This window comes from Lepisosteus platostomus, chromosome 5 (assembly GCF_059453375.1).
Source record: "Lepisosteus platostomus isolate fLepPlt1 chromosome 5, fLepPlt1.hap1, whole genome shotgun sequence".
Classification (NCBI taxonomy): Eukaryota; Metazoa; Chordata; class Actinopteri; order Semionotiformes; family Lepisosteidae; genus Lepisosteus; species Lepisosteus platostomus.
The window spans coordinates 64,147,423-64,166,411 of NC_142615.1; the positions used below are offsets into that span (position 1 = coordinate 64,147,423).

Consider the following 18,989-nt stretch of genomic DNA (forward strand, 5'->3'; position numbering starts at 1 on the left):
TGAGGCAGTGCACATGATAGTGTACCGGCAAGTACATTTAATATTGGCTGTGGTGGTGAGCTGCTTTTGTCTGTGAAACTTTTAATTCTTCACGCCGAATCGTTGGCAGGGGTAAAGCTTATTAAATCTTTGAACATAGCGCTCCATCAGAAATACTTTGTTCGTGATCAAAAGAGATCAGAGGATTAACTTCATGGATTCACATACCATACCTTACAGGAAAGATTTAAAAGGGGAATTGATTGTGCTTCCTGATGTTGTTCCTGTCGTTTCTTTGGATACAAAGGTGAATGTTCTTTGACGTTCTGCTAGAGTATCCACTGGGTGGGCTTTATCAATCAGCTCGGAGAGGTCATCAGTGCTCTGTCTCTGGAAAATAATCAGCACTGTCGTTTTTCCCTGTGCTGTCTTTTAAAACATATAAGATCACGAGTTTACAGATTTCTCCAAATAACAACTATACATTTTAACCCAGCGGTTAGCATTCCTTCAATCCAATAGTTTTACTCCGGGTAAAAAGCAGCGAAATATATAGAGAGATTATATTCAAATATTTCAACGTTCTTATTGGATTACCTGTATGGAGATATCGCTCAGAATTCCTAATATGATTTTGAGTTCAGTTTTGCTTTACTACTTTCAGAGTCTTTTATTGACCTTGCTGAAGCAGAGAAGTGACATAATCACAAATGCGACTTACCTGTGCTACTGTTTTTGGTTAATAATGATTATTGCAAGGAAAAAAAAACAGCTCCTTGCATTAAGAGCAAGAGCAACCAACACGCTCGCTTGTTGAGTTGGGTTTTTTTTCCGTGGTGCTCTTCCTCAGATGTAAAGTTATTTGGCGAGCAAGGACCTCTGAGAAGGAGCCTGAATCCATCAAGAACTCAGAAATTCTAATATCGCACTACTGTCTTGTGTACAGAGATCTGCTTCTTCCTTTTTGAGTGTTTTGGTGTTTAAGAGCACGCTTCCTACCTCGAATGTTAGTTTCAGGAGATGTGCTACCGGATAAATGATTATCTTGAAAAGGTTTGGGGATGCACTGGCCGGGATTAAAACCCGGCTCAATTATTTGGAAGTCACCTGTACTACCAACACACTTCTAAGAAGCACCCGCACATTTTCGCAATCCTCTCTCTCACCTACAAAGTTATGAAGACACAGACGACCAATGAAAACTAATTTGATTCACCCAAGGCTTCACTCTTCTGTTGTGATGTTGTTTTAATTAGTGTTAGCTGTGATGAGGTATTGTTTCTGTCTCTTAAAGTTTAAGACTCTGCTCCTTTCTTCCTGGTATAGAAAAAAACATGTTCCATCTTTGTTTACAAACACCACTGTAAATTATTTGTCCATCTCTAAAGCCTGTGTGTATTGACAAGGCAATTCAAAAGCACATATTAAATAAGAACACGATCCTTCTTGTTACCATTCCCGTGGTTGGAGCGTTGTTTCGCCCTTTAACGTTCTTCTACAATATTTACAGACGGCTTTATCACTGGAGTTGTGTGCATCGGTCCATGAACATCAACTGTACTGCTGTTTTTCTATGCGTAATTTAATCGCAAGCACTTAAAAGATGCAAAAAGATTTCAAAGAAAACATAATTGAAAGACAGTCGAGTAAGGAGGTAGAAAAACGTTCTCCCCCGTTGAAGAATCAACCACCGTCGCCCATGTGACTGGATATAAAAATAAATTATTCATTTCAATTATTCATGAAGGGTGGATTGTGGTCAGTGAACATATGCACATCTTTAAGTCAGTTCCACCATCTGTGCTATAGGGGATGTAGTTCAGTGGTAGAGTGCGTGCTTTTCATGTATGAAGTTCCGAGTTCAATCCCTGGCATCACCAGATGTCTTACATTATTGTGCTCACATCGCAATCTTCTGTTGAGTGAGAACTCTTTGCTCGTGTTCATAGAGAGACAGGTTTACACATTTAAACTCAGTCACACACGAAGTGCTACAGTGTTGCTCTGCTGTTTTAAATGTACCTCCAAAGCATTTTGTTCTGTTAACTACCAAATGATTTGAACTAATTTTACATCATATTCAGGAAATCCAGAGAAGGTCATCAGACTTTTAGTGGCTGTTGAAGAAAACACCTGTTGTATCTCACCAGGGATTTCTTGAGAGATCATTCAGCAAGCGAGTTAACAGGGGTTAACGTAGAGAGTGGCGGAGGTGGGATGTCAGGGCTTGACGTCACTGCTTTATTCAAAGAGTGGAGGGGTGGGTGTCAGGGCTATATGACAGTGCTTTCCGCAGAGAGTGGTGGGGGTGGGATGTCAGGGCCATATGACACTGCTTTACACAGAGAATGGAGGAGGTGGGATGTCAGGGCCTGAAAACACAGCTTAACGCAGAGAGTGGAGGGGTGGTGTCAGGGCCATACGACACTTCTTTACACAGAGAGTGGTGGGGGTGGGATGTCAGGGCCATATGACACTGCTTTATACAGAGAGTGGCGGGGGTGGGATGTCAGGGCCTGAAGATACTGCTTTACGCAGAGAGTGGCGGAGGTGGGATGTCAGGGCCTGACAACACAGCTTAACGCAGAGAGTGGAGGGGTGGGCGTCAGGGCCATACGACACTTCTTTATGCAGAGAGTGGTGGGGGTGGGATGTCATGGTTATACGACAGTGCTTTCCATTGAGAGTGGTGGGGGTGGGATGTTATGGCCATAAGACACTGCTTTATGCAGAGAGTTGAGGGATTGATGTCAGGGCCATACGACAGTGCTCCACTCAGGCCTCTGCTTGAATTTGTACTCCTCCTCTCTCCCTACCTCTACCTCTATGATATTTGCACTTTCTGGAGAGGCGATTTTCTCCACTTCAGTAGCCCGATTGCGTGGAGAGGGCTGTAGAATGTGGCACCGCCTTTCCTGCTCCGTCCATGACAGGCGTGCTGGTCTCTGGAGAGAGAGCACGGTCCATCAGCGCACTCCAATAAAGGCACTGGAAGCAGCTGAAACGCATTGGCGAAGCTCAGCACTGGGCCGCTGGGCACATCTTACCACTGTTTCCGTAGTGTAGTGGTTATCATGTTCGCCTCGTATGCGAAAGGCCCTTGGTTCGAAACCGGGTGGAAAGAGACTGGCTTCTTTTGTCGCATACAAATGGGTTGTACAACTTTTAACTAGCAAATGGAAGAGGGCTGAAGTAAGAGACAAGATGTAAATAGGGTTAACTTAAGTCAGTTCTGCCTGAAAATTAGACTTCTAAGCAACAGGGGTTTATGGCAGGAAAGGGGGTTAACTGATAAGGATTCCAGATGCGAGGGGGCATAATCTTAAACTGACCATTTGGCCAGGGTCTCTTAACTGGCCAAATACCACGACCCCCCCCTTACCATAACACCGAATGACGTCTGAAGCAGCAAGGAAGGACTATATAACCTAAAAGTTTGTACCGGCACATCGAACAATACTTCGGTTTTGTTGTTTCTTGTGGGAAACAAGACTTCGGCTTTATTGTTCCTTGTGTCCGTCATGGCAGTGAACAGGTCCTGGTTACAGGATCTCTAAAAAAGGAAATAAAGACTGAAATCAGATCCGACCCACCATGCTGCCACGGTGACGGTGCACTGCCCAGTGAAAGTGGCAGCCTGTCCCTGGACTGTGGGAAACTGGAGCACCTGGAGGAAACCCCCACAGACCAGGGAGAGAACATGCAAACTCCACACAGACAGCACCCACACCCCAGGTCCAGCACTGTGAAGCATGCCCGACGATGCGGAAGGGCTTTTACAAATGAGTGTGTAACTCACACTGGTGCCCAGGATGGCCTGCTACCGGAACGCAACCTAATTTTCTTAATGCAGTTTGTTCGAAGCGGTTTGCAGGAGCTGGAGGTGAGGACTGAGCTGGGGTCCAGTGTGCGAGAGTGACTACTGATGTCGTGTGTGTGTGTGTGTGTGTGTGTGTGTGTGTGTGTGTGTGTGTGTGTGTGTGTGTGTGTGTGTGTGTCTGGATCATTGTGAGCGCCGTCAGGTTTGTGTATTTGTTTAAACAAGAGGACGTGTCTGTGCGGGTCTGACTCTGTGTGAGGGTGCAGCTCTAACTGTTCGCGCGCGGGCGTGTCTATCTCTCTACAATGCATGAGGGGCTAAATCTGCCTCTGAGAAACTGACTTTTCAGAAGAAAAATCTATGAAATGGCACGGCCTGGCCCTCTTCTCTTGCTCCCGACGTATAACACACTGGGGGATGAAGCTGGTGTCTTCAGCTGTAACCCTAGCTATTTATGCAAACAGCTCTTTTATGAAAAGCAGCTCTAGGCCTAGACAAGAGGAACAGATAAAACAAATCTTAGATTTATGGCTTATTCAAAGCAGACTGAGTGCTGCTATACTGTATGTAGGAGCCAGAGATGAAGAATGAGCTATTTAAGGAAATCAGGAGTGTGAGAGAGGGAGTGTGTGTTTTTCCTCCCAATAGAGAAGGCTTGTGGTTCTTTCTGCTTTTCTGCACAGGCTACCAACGTAAGTACGTGTTGGGTTCTTGGTTTGAATGCTCGAGTTGTCAGGCTGGCGTTTTTTGTTCCTATTGGAGCCCATAATTGTGAACAAGGCGCTTGAGGACGTCTCTGTGCAGGTGTGCGTTTGTAATGACGTGTGTGCGCATCTCTGTAGCGGATGTTTCAGTAAAAAAACGCATTTAAAACATTCAACCTTTTCATGTTCCTAATATTCTTTCATTCTTCACAATAATAACTAAGGTTGCTGCTGGAAGAGGTGTTAGTGGGGCCAGCAGGGGGAACTCTCACCCTGTGGCCCATGTGGGTCCTAATGCCCCAGTATAGTGACGGGGACACTGGAAAAACTGTAAACAGGTGCCGTCCTTCAGATGAGATGTAAAACCGAGGTCCTGACTCTCTGTGGTCATTAAAAATCCCGGGGTGTTTCTCGAAAAGAGTAGGGGTTTTACCCCAGTGTCCTGGCCAAATTTCCCATTGACCCTTACCAATCATGGCCTCCTAATAACCCCCATTTATGAATTGGCTTCATTACTCTGCTCTCCTCCCCACTCATAGCTGGTGTGTGGGGAGCGTTCTGGTGCACTATGGCTGCCGTCCCATCATCCAGGTGGATGCTGCACATTTGTGGTGGTGGAGGGGAGTCCCCATGTCCTGCAAAGCGCTTTGAGTGGAGTGTCCAGAAAAGCACTATATAAGTGTAAGCAATTATTATTCATTATAATGTAATAAGTCCATTATTTCTCACCCCTCCATTGCAAGGCATACACAACACAAACACCAGGAACAATTATCTCAGAAGTGAATTGCAAATGTATTGAGTTGTGATGCAACTGTAACTTGAACCTAACATGACTGTGGCGTGCATTTTTGAAATTGCATTTTCACAGCTGAAATACAAAATGAAGCTGATCGCAGTCCAAACTCAAGGTATTGTTGTAAAACTAAATATTCAACATGTTTCTACCTGTCCCTTTTCAGCTCACTCAGAAGTCCACAGCCTGCAGCCTGGTGCCTCTCTGTCTCCCCCCTCCACACTGCTGGTCCAGTGGAGGTGCTGTTTGATCCTGCATGATCTGTCCGGAATCGTATAGTCTTACTGAGCAGCGCAGGGCTCCCTGGCCCCAGTTACGAACAGTGAGTGTCAGTGCAGAACAGCTCTCTGACACTCCGCTCCCTCACTCCAGCTGATCAGGGCAACTACACAGTGAGGGACCTTAATGGAAGCAGTATCAGCACTGTGATCGTCACTGTGGGTGGTGAGCAGGTCTACAGTAGGATCACTAGAGGGCTCTATATTCTTGACAGAGTGTGTTCTTATATCATCCTCTGTCCTGATTGTCTTTCAGCTCACAGAGACAATGTCACCCTGCAGCCTGAAGCCTCTCTGTCTGTCCCTCTGTTCACTGGAGAGCCAGTGGAGGTGCTGTTTGATCCTGCAGGAGGTGGAAACTGGACCTCAGTGTGTTCTGTCCAGAACAGCACAGCCAGTTGTGTCCCCCAGTACAGTTTTTTTTATTTTTGATGATTAGCCATATGTTGATTACAATATTGTACATAATGTATAATTTGAACTCGATATTTTTCAGGAGTGAATGATTGTATATTTTCAGAATAAATTTCGAAACCAAATTATTGTCCCTCGATCTCTGTCTCTCTCTCGTCCTGCTGTCTGTCTGTCCCTGCCTCTCTGTCTCTCTCTCTTTCAGCCCCGTCTGTCAGTCTGTCTTCTCTCTCCTTCCTCTCTCTCTCTCCTTCCGCTCTCTCTCTCGGTTTGTTTGTCCCTCAATCTCAATCTTTCTCTTTGCCTGCTGTCTTTCTGTGCCTTCATCTTTGTGTCTCTCTCTCCTTCCTTTCTGTCTGTCTCTCTGTCTGTCCTGCGTTGTCCCAGCTGGGCCTGTCTCCCCGGCTCTCTGCCTTCAGCTCTGTTCGCCGATGTCCCACCAGCCCGTCTCTCTCTCAGCCTGTCTCTTGACTTGCAGGAGGAAGAGGAGGTGGAGACAGCTCCTCCGGCAGGAGAGAGGAAGAAGGTCAGTGCTGGTCCCACCCTGCCTCCTGTCCTGTCTGTGGTGGAGTTTCGCCATCTTGTCTGTCTTGTCAGCCCTGTCTGTCACTGTCTCTCTCCTCCTCCTCTCTGTGCTGTGGTGTCCAGTCAGTGTGTCTCTCTCCTCCTCCTCTCTGTCCTGTGGTGTCTAGGCAGTGTGTCTCTCTCCTCCTCCTCTTCTCTGTCCTATGGTGTACAGTGGGTCAGTATTAGTGGGCTACACCCAGGCTCACTCACTGCGAGTGTGATCTCAGCAGAGTCTCTGTACTCTTGGGACACTTGACTCACCTGTCTCTCTCTTTCTCTCCCTGTGCTGTCCCTCTCCTGCCCCCTCTCTCCCTACTCGGACTCCAGCTGGAGGAGGTCCAATCACCACCTCCTGTGAGACAGAAGAAAAAGAAAGTGGGTAATGCTCTGATTCTCTCTTTACTCCTGTCCAGTGTCCAGTCAGTGTGTGTGTATGAATCCCTCTCTCTCTCAGTGCAGTGTTCATGTACTGGAGTGTCCAGTCAGTGTGTGTGTATGAACCCCTCTCTCTCTCAGTGCAGTGTTCATGTCCTGGAGTGTCCAGTCCGACTCTTAACGTGACTCTCCTGTCTCTGCTTCAGAAGTGCTGGTGCGTCTTTTTAAAGTCCCTGAGCTGCATGTCGGTGGAGACAGATGATAAGGACGAGCCGATGGAGGCGGCGGAGACCGTGTGTCAGGAGAGGAAGAGCGAGGGAGAGGAGGAGCAGGCTGCCGGGAAGGACAAGAAGAAGAAGAGGAGGTGCAGGTGAGCAGACAGGGGGACGCCGCCCGGTCGTGTCTGTGATTCAAGAAGGAGTCTCCTCTTGCTGTTTGATGTCATGGTGATGTCCGTGTCTGTGTCCCTCACACCTGCAATAACAATATTCTTTCCAGGTTCCTTTCCTGGTTCTGTGCCAGCTAAGATCGGAGTCGCCTTCCCCACCAAGGACTGGACTGGACTGGACTGGACTGGAGCTGAGGGACACCAGACTGGACTGGACTGGAGACAAGGGACCCCAGACTGTGCTGGACCGAAGCTGAGGGACCCCAGACTGCACTGGACCGGAGCTGAGAGACACCAGACTGGACTGGACTGGAGCTGAGGGACCCCAGACTGTGCTGGACCGAAGCTGAGGGACCCCAGTCTGTGCTGGACCAAAGCTGAGGGACCCCAGTCTGTGCTGGGCCAAAGCTGAGGGACCCCAGTCTGTGCTGGACCGAAGCTGAGGGACTCCAGACTGTGCTGGACCAAAGCTGAGGGGCCCCAGACTGGACTGGACTGGAGCTGAGGGGCCCCAGGCTGTGCTGGACCGAAGCTGAGGGACCCCAGTCTGGACCGAAGCTGAGAGACCCCAGTCTGTGCTGGACCGAAGCTGAGGGACCCCAGTCTGGACTGCACTGGAGCTGAGGGACCCCAGTCTGGACCGAAGCTGAGGGACCCCAGTCTGTGCTGGGCCGAAGCTGAGGGACACCAGTCTGGACCGAAGCTGAGGGACCCCAGTCTGTGCTGGACCGAAGCTGAGGGACCCCAGACTGGGCTGCACTGGAGCTGAGGGACACCAGACTGGACTGGACTGCACTGGAGCTGAGGGGCCCCATACTGGACTGGACCAGAGCTGAGGGGCCCCAGACTGGACTGGACCGGAGCTGAGGGACCCCAGATCCCAGTCTGGACTGAAGCTGAGGGACCCCAGTCTGGACTGAAGCTGAGGGACCCCAGACCCCAGTCTGGACTGAAGCTGAGGGACCCCAGACTGGACTGTGGAAAACTTTCACATTATCTCCACCTGAGTCCTCAGATCGTCTGCATGACCTTGTATTATTAAGTATTATTTTAAGGTCCTGTGATGATCGTAAGATGGGGGGGGGGGGGGGTGTGTCCCTTGACATTAATCTGTATTGTAATTTTTGTTCTTTTGTTAAGCATCATTAAAATGTTTTTTAAAAAAAGCTTTTGGTTTTTTCCCTCCCCCCCCGAAACGAACAAACAGAGTCTGTCTTTCTCTTTCATCCCGGAGAGTTTGTGGTTGATGGATTGAGGCCGAGAGCCCTCGTTGTCGGCGTGCCACCAGTTAGCGGGGCTAAAGCAGGGGGGGCATCGTGTCCAATACTCCTTGAAACGAGACAGATTTCAAGCCACCTCCGTCTGAAGAGAAGGAAGTTGACCACGAACTCCAGGGTGTCCTAGGAAGCTCTTTAGCCATCGTTTGCCCAGCAGCCATCTCACCCTGCAGCTCCCAGCTAGCAGCCCCCTCCCCACTGGAGCCCAGCAGGTAGAAGCCTGGTCAGTACCTGGAGGGGAGACTCCTGGGAAAAACTGAGGTTGCTGCTGGGAGAGGTGTTAGTAGGGCCAGCAGGGGGCGCTCACCCTGCAGTCTGTGTGGGTCCTGATGCCCCAGTATAGTGACGGGGACACTGGACTGTAAACAAGCGCTGTCCTTCGGATGAGACGTCAAACCGAGGTCCTGACTCTCTGTGCTCATTAACAATCCCGGGGTGTTTCTGGAGAGGAGTAGGGGTGTTACCCCAGTGTCCTGGCCTGATTCCCCCCCTGGTCTTGACCCATCATGGCCTCCTTATCACCCCCCCTCTCTGAACTGGCTCCATCCCTCTGCTCTCCTCCCCACTGAGAGCTGCTGTGTGCTGAGCGGACTGGAGCATCATCCACGTGGGGGCTGCACACTGGGGGGGCTGGAGGGGATCCCCCTGACCTGGGAAGAGCTCTGAGTGGAGAGTCCAGACGGATTAATTATTATTATTATTATTCGTGCTGCACTGGGCTTCAGTCCTGGTAGTGAGAGGGGGATCTGTGATCAGTACAGATACTTATGACTGTATAATAATACACGATAGAAATGGAAAACAGGGTAGCGCTGTAGTCTCTTCGAAACGTTTTGAACTGCCAGAAGAAGTTTTCACAACCCGGACTCGTGAAGGTACAGGTCTTCTCCCTTCGTCCGGAGTAAGGTGAGAGGTTATCCCCTCGGGGCGCAGTATCCCCGATGCACCCCCCCACCACCACCCAAAATGACACACACTTCTGTGACGATTGGGAGACCCCGGTTCGATCAGCCCCTGCGGTGTAGGAAACGACCCGCTGGAGAGAACACGCAGACTCCACACAGAAGGGTCACCTCGGCATTTATTCCAACAGCAAAACACCAGAGAGAAACGGGTCTCCGAAAGATGAGCGCACACCGGGAAAAACACTACGGGGTCATTACAAATGGGAATAGGAGTTCTTTTTTTCTTTTCCGGACGTCAGTTGTATCGTGTCCTGGTGATTTCTCCTGTTTCGAACGGAGTTCAATGTCACGTTTCTACTTTATTAGAGAGAGGCACTGAACTTTGGGGAACGTGACATCCACCCAGTATTACTAGTAGGTTGATAAATATAAATGTTCTTTTTCCCCCCGTATGATACCTCGCGAAATATAACGATGGCCAACTCCTTAAGTCGAAATTTAAACCCTTCTCACGCTACAAGACAGTCCGTCAACATCGCCACGGCCCGAAGCGCGACCTTCGGTATGACGTTGGCGGAAGGGGGTAGGGTAAGTACGTCACAGCCGGGGGAAGCCCCTATCACGTGAGAGGGGTGCTGCGGGCGACGAGCCCCCGGGGGCGAAGAGAAGTTGATTTGCGTGGGGTGTGGAAACACTACACGACCGGGCAAGCGAGCCGTTTTTTTTTTTGTTTTGTTTTTTCAGAACATCAGAACAACCGCAGAGATGACCATCGATCCACTCCGGACGTTTCCTTTTTTGTCCTTTTTGGCCTCCAAAATAAAAAAAAAAACTGGGATCCATCGTGGCGTTGCCAAATTAAAACGTCAACCACTTTTCGGGCTTTCGTGCTGTCCATGATGAAACCGTCATGGTTGTGTAAGGATACGTTACGTCACAGACCGGCGGCGCTCGGACGTGAGGAGTGTCGTTACGTTTTTGAAACGGGCACGTCAGACAAGATCTCTGACAAGATCTCTGAAAAACCCAAACCTGTAAGATTCAATTTCAATTCAGTTTTTTTTATATAGCTCCTTTCACAACAAGAATGCCCCAAGGCCCCGAACAAAGGAGTTGTTCCACACCCCCGCCACCCTCTGTGTACAGTAGAGCCCCCTGTACTGACTGGAGGAGCTCACCCAGCTGTGTCTGGAGAGAAGCCGGGGTATCGGCTTCAACCACAGGGCTGGGCGGCTTGTTCCCCACCCCCATCCCCTTCTGTGTACAGAAGAGCCTCCTGTCCTGACTCCAGTAGGAAATGTCACCTGGAGGCAACACACCGGCTTCTTTTAACAGATCACCTCGGGAATCGGGAACAACGGAGCTGTGTGCGGCCGTCTGTACGGAGGGGTTCAGCGCGGGGGGGCTCCGGGCTCGGGTCTGGACCCGGGGGGGGGGGGGGGGGGGGCTGTCTGTGTGGAGTCTGCATGTTCTCCCTGTGTTCTTCGGGTCCAAAGACAGGCTTTTGGGCTAATTGGCTTCTGGGAAAACTGGCCCTGGTGTGTGTGTGTCCTATGATGGAGTGCTGTCCTGTCCAGGGTGTGTGAGTGAATGTGTGTTTGTCATGTGATGGACTGGTTCCTGTCCAGGGTGTGTGAGTGTGTGTGTCTGAGTGTCCTGTGAGGGACTGGTGTCCTATCCAGGTTGTGTGTGTGTGTCCTGTGAGGGACTGGTGTCCTGTTCAGGGTGTGTGAGTGTGTGTGTGTATCCTGTGAGTGACTGGTGTCCTGTCCAGGGTGTGTGAGTGTGTGTGTCCTGTGATGGACTGGTGTCCTATCTAGGGTGTGTGTATGTCCTGTGATGGACTGGTGTCCTGTCCAGGGTGTGTGAGTGAGTGTGTGTGTGTCCTGTGATGGACTGGTGTCCTGTCCAGGGTGTGTGAGTGTGTGTGTCTGTGTGTCCTGTGATGGACAGATGGTACCAAGCCTGGACACCCATGAGACACTGGCTTCCTCAGAAGACTCTCACGGAGGGCACACTGTCCCTAACCCGGGTCCAGAAGAAACTACAGTGATCTATAATTCCTGCGCCTCGGAAGGGTTTATGACGTCTATGTCCGGCGCCCGCGCCCGTGGACTGGCGGTTTGGCGTCGCGCTCCGCAGCTCGAGCTTCGGTGCGAGGCAGGGCGGGAGGGAGCCGATGTGGCCTCGGCGCCATCTTTGCTGGTGAGTCAATTGTGACCGTTGCGGTACAACAAACCATCAATCAAGCTTTTCCCACCCCGTCCAGTATTTCTGTCGCGGCCCACGTCCCTTACAATCGACAAACTATAAAAAAAACAGTAGCCCTTCGCAACATTACACGCCATTTTTTTTATTTTAAACGTCCGCTAGATACGCAGGTGGCTCGATACCTGTCTTATCCTCGCCGGCGTCTTTATACCGGCAAGTGAATTTTATTTGGGGTCCCTCAGAATTGTGACAGAAATGTCAGTGAACCACAATAAAAAACGAAACTTTTTTTTAAAGGCGGTGAATGGATTTTTTGAGTAACCGTGTAGCGACTAACGTAAGGAAAAAAAAGTTGTCTTTCCCTACGAAGACGTTTTGGTACAGGACTTTCTTTAAATATCAGTTGTCCATAGCGTTTTACAAAAAGTTGATGATGATCTTGGAGATAATTGCAAAGGAAAATTGAGATAACTACTAAAACATTACGTGTGAAACGACAGGACAGAACTTTGAACCCACAAAGAAACAAAGGTATGAAATATTGCCTCGTCATGGGGGGTTGATAATTGTAGTAAGTGTTCCTAATTTTCGTAAAGAAATGTATATTATGGGAGTCACACGTGAGATTTAGTGTATATACGTTTCATATTGTGCATATATACGGGGTTAAAAAGTGGAATGAGTATGATTATAAACTCGTGTGTCCTATAATCAGATAATTTTTGAACAAGCTTTGATTAGACAGGTGAAAAACAACATCAGATCCTTTATTTTAATATATTCTCACGTCTGAATATCAGCTTCTCCCCTCTGGCCAACATTTCAGGGCTCCCAGGTGTAGATCCCAAATTGAAACAAATATTAATTTGTTACCCAGTTAAACAGTTAATAGAAGTGAGTGACCAGGGTAAATAAAGGTGGGTCAGTGTAAACTGTTTATTCTGGACCAGACTTCGTCATGTGTGATATGTCATGACTTCTTATATTAAGTTTTATCTTTATATTTAGTTCTACATGTGTAATAGATGCGATGTGTGTCCATAAAAAGGTTTCTCCAGGGGAAAATCAAGTTCGTTTTAAAACCGTGTTTCCTTTTTAGGGTAGGTTTGCATTCCAAGTGTGGGGTTTTTGCCTTTTTGTATTTTTGCTGAGACAAGTTGCCTTTCTTATACGCGGAGGGATCTGCTCGTGAGATGTCCGCTTGGTCCATTTCTGAGCTCAGTATAAGGTGTAGAAAGCATGACTGTCATCATAACCCGCATCTCACCCAGGTGTGGAATAATGTTGTGACTATTGCTTCAGCAATAACATGCTGATTGCATGTTTCTAGATGGGAATAACAGAGATCTCAACTACTGAGGGGCCTTATTAATAAAGTCTCCACAGCCGAAGCGCTGTGTCTCTTTTCAGCTGGCGATAAACCTTTCCTCGATCCTTTGCGGACTTGTAAAACTGTTCCTGATCAGAATAAAAAACGCTCACGCTAATACACAAGCACCCGTGTCTCGCCAAAGCTGACAAATAAACAGACGTACAAGCCGCACTGCACGTGTGAACAGGGGAATGAGCGAGCGAGCGGGGATAGGGCGCCTCCTGCGCTTAAAAGCTTACAGCACCTGGTATTCCCAGGCGGTCTCCCATCCAAGTACTAACCAGGCCCATCCCTGTTTAGCTTCCGAGATCAGACGAGATCAGGCGTGCTCAAGGGGGTGTGGCCGTAAGCGAGAGCAAGGCTCGCTGGCACCCTTCTTATTGAGAGGACAGCTCCGTCACCTCTTTTACGACGCTGCTTTTTTCCCTTGCGTTTTTCTCTTCTTCCCACGTTCTCTCTCTTCACTGCCTTCGTCCCCGCTCTATTTCACTTCAGCCTTTCACTCTTGCTTCCTTCCAATGAGGACGGAGCTGCGGGAGAAAGGGCGCTATAGAGGATCGCTGTGGAGAGCTGCTGCTGTGCTTTGACATCTGAGCTCTGTGGAAAACGATCTCAATACAATTCTGAAAAACGCGACTCTCCGAACGCCAGCCGAACAAGTCTCCACAGCCGAAGCGCTGTGTCTCTTTTCAGCTGGCGATAAACCTTTCCTCGATCCTTTGCGGACTTGTAAAACTGTTCCTGATCAGAATAAAAAACGCTCACGCTAATACACAAGCACCCGTGTCTCACCAAAGCTGACAAATAAACAGACGGACAAGCCGCACTGCACGTGTGAACAGGGGAATGAGCGAGCGAGCGGGGATAGGGCGCCTCCTGCGCTTAAAAGCTTACAGCACCTGGTACTCCCAGGCGGTCTCTCATCCAAGTACTAACCAAGCCCATCCCTGTTTAGCTTCCAAGATCAGACGAGATCAGGCGTGCTCAAGGGGGTGTGGCCATAAGCGAGAGCAAGGCTCGCTGGCACCCTTCTTATTGAGAGGACAGCTCCGTCACCTCTTTTACGACGCTGCTTTTTTTCCCTTGCGTTTTTCTCTTCTTCCCACGTTCTCTCTCTTCACTGCCTTCGTCCCCGCTCTATTTCACTTCAGCCTTTCACTCTTGCTTCCTTCCAATGAGGACGGAGCTGCGGGAGAAAGGGCGCTATAGAGGATCGCTGTGGAGAGCTGCTGCTGTGCTTTGACATCTGAGCTCTGTGGAAAACGATCTCAATACAATTCTGAAAAACGCGACTCTCCGAACGCCAGCCGAACAAGTCTCCACAGCCGAAGCACTGTGTCTCTTTTCAGCTGGCGATAAACCTTTCATCGATCCTTTGCGGACTTGTAAAACTGTTCCTGATCAGAATAAAAAACGCTCACGCTAATACACAAGCACCCGTGTCTCTCCAAAGCTGACAAATAAACAGACGGACAAGCCGCACTGCACGTGTGAACAAGGGAATGAGCGAGCGAGCGGGGATAGGGCGCCTCCTTTGCTTAAAAGCTTACAGCACCTGGTATTCCCAGGCGGTCTCCCATCCAAGTACTAACCAGGCCCATCCCTGTTTAGCTTCCGAGATCAGGCGTGCTCAAGGGGGTGTGGCCGTAAGCAAGAGCAAGGCTCGCTGGCACCCTTCTTATTGAGAGGACAGCTCCGTCACCTCTTTTACGACGCTGCTTTTTTTCCCTTGCGTTTTTCTCTTCTTCCCACGTTCTCTCTCTTCACTGCCTTCGTCCCCGCTCTATTTCACTTCAGCCTTTCACTCTTGCTTCCTTCCAATGAGGACGGAGCTGCGGGAGAAAGGGCGCTATAGAGGATCGCTGTGGAGAGCTGCTGCTGTGCTTTGACATCTGAGCTCTTTGGAAAACGATCTCAATACAATTCTGAAAAACGCGACTCTCCGAACGCCAGCCGAACAAGTCTCCACAGCCGAAGCGCTGTGTCTCTTTTCAGCTGGCGATAAACCTTTCCTCGATCCTTTGCGGACTTGTAAAACTGTTCCTGATCAGAATAAAAAACGCTCACGCTAATACACAAGCACCCGTGTCTCGCCAAAGCTGACAAATAAACAGACGGACAAGCCGCACTGCACGTGTGAACAGGGGAATGAGCGAGCGAGCGGGGATAGGGCGCCTCCTGCGCTTAAAAGCTTACAGCACCTGGTATTCCCAGGCGGTCTCCCATCCAAGTACTAACCAGGCCCATCCCTGTTTAGCTTCCAAGATCAGACGAGATCAGGCGTGCTCAAGGGGGTGTGGCCGTAAGCGAGAGCAAGGCTCGCTGGCACCCTTCTTATTGAGAGGACAGCTCCGTCACCTCTTTTACGACGCTGCTTTTTTTCCCTTGCGTTTTTCTCTTCTTCCCACGTTCTCTCTCTTCACTGCCTTCGTCCCCGCTCTTTTTCACTTCAGCCTTTCACTCTTGCTTCCTTCCAATGAGGACGGAGCTGCGGGAGAAAGGGCGCTATAGAGGATCGCTGTGGAGAGCTGCTGCTGTGCTTTGACATCTGAGCTCTGTGGAAAACGATCTCAATACAATTCTGAAAAACGCGACTCTCCGAACGCCAGCCGAACAAGTCTCCACAGCCGAAGCGCTGTGTCTCTTTTCAGCCGGCGATAAACCTTTCCTCGATCCTTTGCGGACTTGTAAAACTGTTCCTGATCAGAATAAAAAACGCTCACGCTAATACACAAGCACCCGTGTCTCGCCAAAGCTGACAAATAAACAGACGGACAAGCCGCACTGCACGTGTGAACAGGGGAATGAGCGAGCGAGCGGGGATAGGGCGCCTCCTGCGCTTAAAAGCTTACAGCACCTGGTATTCCCAGGCGGTCTCCCATCCAAGTACTAACCAGGCCCATCCCTGTTTAGCTTCCGAGATCAGACGAGATCAGGCGTGCTCAAGGGGGTGTGGCCGTAAGCAAGAGCAAAGCTTGCTGGCACCCTTCTTATTGAGAGGACAGCTCCGTCACCTCTTTTACGACGCTGCTTTTTTTCCCTTGCGTTTTTCTCTTCTTCCCACGTTCTCTCTCTTCACTGCCTTCGTCCCCGCTCTATTTCACTTCAGCCTTTCACTCTTGCTTCCTTCCAATGAGGACGGAGCTGCGGGAGAAAGGGCGCTATAGAGGATCGCTGTGGAGAGCTGCTGCTGTGCTTTGACATCTGAGCTCTGTGGAAAACGATCTCAATACAATTCTGAAAAACGCGACTCTCCGAACGCCAGCCGAACAAGTCTCCACAGCCGAAGCGCTGTGTCTCTTTTCAGCTGGCGATAAACCTTTCCTCGTTCCTTTGCGGACTTGTTAAACTGTTCCTGATCAGAATAAAAAATGCTCACGCTAATACACAAGCACCCGTGTCTCGCCAAAGCTGACAAATAAACAGACGGACAAGCCGCACTGCACGTGTGAACAGGGGAATGAGCGAGCGAGCGGGGATAGGGCGCCTCCTGCGCTTAAAAGCTTACAGCACCTGGTATTCCCAGGCGGTCTCCCATCCAAGTACTAACCAGGCCCATCCCTGTTTAGCTTCCGAGATCAGACGAGATCAGGTGTGCTCAAGGGGGTGTGGCCGTAAGCGAGAGCAAGGCTCGCTGGCACCCTTCTTATTGAGAGGACAGCTCCGTCACCTCTTTTACGACGCTGCTTTTTTTCCCTTGCGTTTTTCTCTTCTTCCCACGTTCTCTCTCTTCACTGCCTTCGTCCCCGCTCTATTTCACTTCAGCCTTTCACTCTTGCTTCCTTCCAATGAGGACGGAGCTGCGGGAGAAAGGGCGCTATAGAGGATCGCTGTGGAGAGCTGCTGCTGTGCTTTGACATCTGAGCTCTGTGGAAAACGATCTCAATACAATTCTGAAAAACGCGACTCTCCGAACGCCAGCCGAACAAGTCTCCACAGCCGAAGCGCTATGTCTCTTTTCAGCTGGCGATAAACCTTTCCTCGATCCTTTGCGGACTTGTTAAACTGTTCATGATCAGAATAAAAAACGCTCACGCTAATACACAAGCCCCCGTGTCACGCCAAAGCTGACAAATAAACAGACGGACAAGCCGCACTGCACGTGTGAACAGGGGAATGAGCGAGCGAGCGGGGATAGGGCGCCTCCTGCGCTTAAAAGCTTACAGCACCTGGTATTCCCAGGCGGTCTCCCATCCAAGTACTAACCAGGCCCATCCCTGTTTAGCTTCCGAGATCAGACGAGATCAGGCGTGCTCAAGGGGGTGTGGCCGTAAGCGAGAGGAAGGCTCGCTGGCACCCTTCTTATTGAGAGGACTGCTCCGTCACCTCTTTTACGACGCTGCTTTTTTTCCCTTGCGTTTTTCTCTTCTTCCCACGTTCTCTCTCTTCATGGCCGTCGTCCCCGCTCTATTTCACTTCAGCCTTTCACTCTTGCTTCCTTCCAATGAGGACGGAGCTGCGGGAGAAAGGGCGCTATAGAGGATCGCTGTGGAGAGCTGCTGCTGTGCTTTGACATCTGAGCTCTGTGGAAAACGATCTCAATACAATTCTGAAAAACGCGACTCTCCGAACGCCAGCCGAACAAGTCTCCACAGCCGAAGCGCTGTGTCTCTTTTCAGCTGGCGATAAACCTTTCCTCGATCCTTTGCGGACTTGTAAAACTGTTCCTGATCAGAATAAAAAACGCTCACGCTAATGTAGCGGCGAGGCTTCATAATAAGAAAGAATTAAGTGTTCTGAGCCTTCCCAAAAGAGGCCCCATCTCACCCTCCATCTCTGTGGTGCAGCCACAGAGAAAGAATTCATGCAAGCTGATTTAAGATGTTTTCTTGTGATAAGAAACCAGCTCCCAAAGGGGGATGCATTTAGCTAAGCCTGGCTATCATGATCAATGGTCACCCATTGGCGCCTATCTGTCTAGGGAGTGCCAGTTGGACATCTGGACTGGATTACTAAGTGTCAGGACTAAGTGACTCATATCTCACCTTGATCAACCAATCAGGGACTGGTAGGGCCGAGTAACCCACGTGGGACTCTGATGCCCATGGAACTTTCAGCCAATCAATGAGCTGAAGTTCCTTCAGGTAAAACAGGCAACACAGAGAGCCTGTGAGTTTCAGAAGGGAGATTCAACAAGATTCAGTAAGATTCTGGAGAGGATTCTGTGGACTGTTCTAAAGGGAATTCAAAGGAGAATTCCAGGGCAGGACGGCCCAGGAGCAGAAGGCTCCCAAGGGCAGGACATTCTCACAGCGCGCCTCCTGACCATCCTGAGACTCAGCCCGGACAACCACGGAACGGCCAGTGTGTCTGAGTGCCAGAACTTTCCTTTGTTCTAAGAGTCTAGAGTGGAGGTTGCCAGAGAGTAACCAGCAGCAGGCCTCGTGAACAGGTCGGAACTGTGGACAGCTGAATCACTATTCAGAACTAGCTCTTCATCAGGAACGAACCGGTCCTCTTCCTGACTTGCTGGGACCCACAGTCATCTTTTCTCCTGTGCACAAACTTTGCCAACTAGCCGGACAGTGAGCATCAGCAGCGCACCGTCGCAAGCCGCACAGCACAGCCTGGCACGGAGCCAGAGAGTGCGGATTGGACAGCAACAGCCTGCAACTGTTTCTTTGTGCCCGCAGGAGATCTGAATCCCCAAAGATTGGATGAGTATTCAACTTCAATGCATTACAGCTCGAGAATTCAATTGTTATCCCAACCAGTTGATATCAATTTAATTCCTAAGAGTTATGTACTTGTTTTGAGTATCTAATGTAGAAGTTGTAACCAAGTTCACTTTACGAAACGGTCTAAATGAATGATATACTGAACGTATGTCCTCTTGATATGTGTAACACTTTGTAACTGATTGAATATATACCTTTTGTATTCTGATAACCCTCTCGATAAGATCT

General features: G+C 49.6%; 5 non-coding genes and 3 pseudogenes across 5 annotated transcripts; 1 reads left to right on the plus strand and 7 right to left on the minus strand.

The window, feature by feature from the left end:
* Positions 1-3,030: 3,030 nt before the first annotated feature.
* On the plus strand, positions 3,031-3,103 carry trnat-cgu (transfer RNA threonine (anticodon CGU)). The gene has a single exon. It is a non-coding gene; the product is annotated as a tRNA-Thr (tRNA).
* A 10,212-nt stretch (positions 3,104-13,315) lies between these two features.
* On the minus strand, positions 13,316-13,434 carry LOC148671121 (5S ribosomal RNA). Its single transcript, XR_015937909.1, has one exon. It is a non-coding gene; the product is annotated as a 5S ribosomal RNA (ribosomal RNA).
* Positions 13,435-13,970: 536 nt separating this feature from the next.
* On the minus strand, positions 13,971-14,089 carry LOC148671122 (5S ribosomal RNA; annotated as a pseudogene).
* Positions 14,090-14,626: 537 nt separating this feature from the next.
* Positions 14,627-14,735, minus strand: LOC148671123 (5S ribosomal RNA; annotated as a pseudogene).
* A 537-nt stretch (positions 14,736-15,272) lies between these two features.
* On the minus strand, positions 15,273-15,391 carry LOC148671124 (5S ribosomal RNA; annotated as a pseudogene).
* Positions 15,392-15,928: 537 nt separating this feature from the next.
* LOC148671125 (5S ribosomal RNA) lies at positions 15,929-16,047 on the minus strand. Its single transcript, XR_015937910.1, has one exon. It is a non-coding gene; the product is annotated as a 5S ribosomal RNA (ribosomal RNA).
* A 537-nt stretch (positions 16,048-16,584) lies between these two features.
* On the minus strand, positions 16,585-16,703 carry LOC148671126 (5S ribosomal RNA). Its single transcript, XR_015938766.1, has one exon. It is a non-coding gene; the product is annotated as a 5S ribosomal RNA (ribosomal RNA).
* Positions 16,704-17,240: 537 nt separating this feature from the next.
* On the minus strand, positions 17,241-17,359 carry LOC148671127 (5S ribosomal RNA). Its single transcript, XR_015937911.1, has one exon. It is a non-coding gene; the product is annotated as a 5S ribosomal RNA (ribosomal RNA).
* Between the last annotated feature and the right edge of the window lie 1,630 nt (positions 17,360-18,989).